Source organism: Pteropus alecto, unplaced genomic scaffold (assembly GCF_000325575.1).
Source record: "Pteropus alecto unplaced genomic scaffold, ASM32557v1 scaffold106, whole genome shotgun sequence".
NCBI lineage: Eukaryota > Metazoa > Chordata > Mammalia > Chiroptera > Pteropodidae > Pteropus > Pteropus alecto.
Window position 1 is genome coordinate 11,259,861 of NW_006442103.1, and position 3,804 is coordinate 11,263,664.

At 44.2% G+C, this 3,804-nt stretch overlaps 2 pseudogenes; one reads left to right on the forward strand and one right to left on the reverse strand.

Moving 5' to 3' along the window:
* Positions 1-1,567: 1,567 nt before the first annotated feature.
* The window catches only part of LOC102881403, a 10,004-nt pseudogene continuing 7,767 nt past the window's right edge, over positions 1,568-3,804 (forward strand).
* LOC112469205 lies at positions 2,990-3,108 on the reverse strand (annotated as a pseudogene).

The following is a 3,804-nucleotide window of genomic DNA, read 5'->3' on the forward strand; positions in this document are numbered from 1 at the left end:
AGGAGAGAGGGAGAGAGGTAAAGGGGGAGGGAGGGAGGAAAGAAGGAAGGAAGGAAGGAAGGAAGGAAGGAAGGAAGGAAGGAAGGAAGGAAGGAAGGGCCCACTGAGCACCTGAGGGCTTCAGGTGGGAGAGAAATGGATAACTGGTTAACAGGACAAGGCCATTTCCCCACGTGGGATGATGGGAGACTTGGGCTAGCCCCTCCCATTCCAATGATCTGTGATTCCTCCTCACTGCCAGCTACAGAGCAGGAGCTCAATGCACAGGCTTGACCAAGGATTAATCAGCTAACAGGAGCAATTAGTAGAAAAAAATGGATGAGGCAGGTTTTATCCGAATATATACTATGGGGACAGGTGTGAGGGAGCTGCAGAGGGAGCAGAAAAGACCTTAAAGGGCTAATGCAGTTTCTTCAGTGCTAACTCCCTCCCAGAGATAATGTCCAAGCTGTGGATAGCAGCCCAGTGAGAGTGATCAGTTGGCCTGGCACAACAGTTCATCCTGCCTGAGGTTGGGTGGCTTTAAAGGGAATACAATTTAGAGACATCGTTTGAGTTGAAAAGTAGAATGAAGTTAGTTCTAGAAAAGGTGAGTTCTAGTTCTCAGTGTGAAGAGACTCTTATGAGAGGTGGTCCTCTGTCTGAAACCCCCGCTTCTCCACCTCCAGGGCCTCCTCTGTCCTTCCCCACTAATGCAGCTTATCTTTAGGGTCCACTCATTCCACACGTATTGATAGCTGATTGCGTGCCAGGCACTGTGCTGGGTAGCAGGGACTCTGTGGTGTAAGCACAGTCCCCGCCCTCAAGGAGCTCACTGTCCGATGGGCAGACGAATAAATGAATATCTTTCAGTGTGATAAGTGCTGTGATAGAGTTAAGCCAGCACAAGGACTAACGGGGCCCAGAAGGAGAAAAGAGAGGCCCAGTCAGTGCAGATGTCACCTTTCTTGGAAGTCTTCCCTCACTTGTTTTCCGGAATACTCCGTGCGTATCTCCTTACATCGCCTGTCACATTGCATCACACCTTTATGCTCACAGGTTTGACTCCCCATCAGGCCATGAACTCTTTCAGGGCAGGGACCTTGTCTAGGTTTTTCTTTTCTATCTCCAGCACCAGCAGCTGACATGAGTTAGTGACTCACCTTCCCTGGTTCCTGAGCTGTGCACTATCATCTGAGCTCCCCGGCAGCTTGCGAATGCCTACATTAGCTACTTCTCCAAAAGCATCACGCAGGGGTCCATGCTGGGAAAGGCTTTATAGAGCAGAAAGGACAACAGCCTGGCGATCTCCTTCCAGATCTGCCCCAGGTCTGCTCCTTCTCAGCCAGGAGCAGCGTGTGCCTGCCACCCTCTCATCAAAGTCCCTTTTCTTCTTTAGGGCTGGCCCTCCTGCTGCAGCTGAGCAAGTGTCCCATGTGAAGGTAGGGGACACCAGAGTACTTGACATTCATCAAGGCAGGGGTCATCTCTTACTTCCCTGCCATTCCAGGCACAGCAACTAAAGTTGTGTATTACTTCACCAACTGGAGCCAGTACCTCCCTGGGACTGCCAGTTACATGCCGGAGAATGTGGACCCTTGTCTGTTGCGCACACATCGTCTGCGCCTTCACTGGCATGGCCAACAAGCAGATCAAAACCATCGAGTGGAACGACGAGGTCCTCTATGCTGACATCAATGGCCTCAAAAACTAGTGAGTTCTGGGCTTGGGCCCTGTGCTGGGTTAGAGGTGTCCACATAGGCCTTTCAGAAATTCCTCTGGAGACGTCAACACCAGAATGCCTAGTGTTCGAGTCCTGTCCACAATCACTATCATGCCTCATTGACAGAGCTGTCAGCATGTTCTCCCCAGGAGAGGCGATTGCTGTCATTTTGGGAGGCGGAGGGTGGGGGCATTATTTTCTCACCAGATCCTCAGCCGTGCATTCTGTGTGTCCCAGGAAGTGCCACCCACTAGAGATTCATTGTGAATACTGCCCCCTAGAGGTAGCCATGTTGCAGTGCATCCCACATCAATCTATGAACTAGCTACCAATATAACCGAAAACGGTTCTTGGGCCAATTAAACACTTAGCATATTTATTGGGTGACTACTATGCCAGGCATTATTCTGCTTTTTAAAATTTATCATTTACGTAACCTTAACAACAAACACTGTGAAACAAGCATATTAAAGTCTTAAAAGACATTTCAAAGTTGAAGAAACTGAAAAACAGGTTAAAATTTTCCTACAGAACTAGCAAGTGGCAGAACCCAGAAATGCCTGACCAGTTTATCAGATAGGTTAACTGGCCCTCTGGTCCAGTTGGGAGCCCAACGGGAGGTTTGAAGGTCAGGCTCACAGGACCTGCAGGGAGACACTGGCATGGAGGAGTAGGATTTGAGTCCTGACTCTGCCACTTTACTGGCTGGATGATCTTGAACAAACTGTTTAACCTCTCTGAATATCACCTAAAGGTCAAGTGAGGCTAATAGTTCCTGCCTTGTGGGATTGTAAGGGTGACAGTGCCTGGCATTTGGTAGGCACTCAGGAAACGGTAGAAGCTTCACTGCCTCTTCTTGTAAAGACACCAGTCATACTGGATTAGGGCCCACCCTAATGATCTCTTTTACCCCATTTAAGCTCTTTAAAGGCTCTGTCTCCAAATACACAGTCACATTCTGAGGTCCTGGGGGTTAGCACTTCAACATGTGAATTTTCGAGGGACACAATTCAGCTCCTAATACCCTCTATTGATTTTATTTGTAGGCCGGAATATTTTTAATTGAGAAATATTCTCTCTACAGATGATGAGAGGAAATTCTACTAAATAGGGAATATTTTCAGTTCTAATTTTTTCTATTAAAATATTTAAACATTTTGACTTAAATGCTTTCACAGATGATATCTGTTTGCCTTCATACCAAGAAACTCTTCAACAAATATCTTTACAAGAAAAAACTCATCAAGTAAATTATCTCTATTATTTATTTATGTATTTATTTTTCAATGCCTGTGGCACCTGGTATTCCTAGATGGTCTCCCATCCAAGTACTAACCAGGCCCAACCCTGCTTAGCTTCCGAGATCAGACAAGATCAGGCTCATTCAGTGTGGCATGGCCATAGACTAGTTATCTCTATTTATGACCCCTTTGAATATTTCCCCAGAGTTAGATGCTGTAAGATCATAGGCCTCTTCAATTTCTTTCTAATCTAATATAGCAATAAACAGATTCAATTAAATAAAAAACAGTAGCTCCACCAAAAGAGTCTTCCCATAAATTGAAATATTTCAAAATGCAATTTTAGAATTTCAAGGTTGTATATTATTTAGCATTTGAGCACATCTCATTTAATTTGTTCAATGCCTCTTTCAGTGTCTTTCTAGTTGCAATAATTCTTTTTTTAAAATAATATTAACTTACCAAAACTTCAAAAGTTTAAGTGTTGTGGAGCTTCATTCTTTGAATACTTTGACAAAATATTTATAACTGGTTTGTAATAAAATGCAATCAAAATGTAGAAGACTTGTGTAACAAAAAGTTTTCAGCACCATTGCAGAACACTTTGAATTAATCAAGAAGTAATTCTTCAATGGTCCAACTATTTTAAAATTCAAGACAATAGGCAGCAAAGAGAGAACACATGTACTGACAGGCTGATGTATATTTTCTCATATTCAATATCAGGATTGTGAAAGAAATTTATAGATCACTCCAGGTCAGGCCTGCTGGTTCCTTAGATTTCATGTTCTCCCCATAGGCAGGCACTCTTGGAGACAGGTGTTATTTATCTATTTAAAAATAAAAACTAGGGAAGGAGAG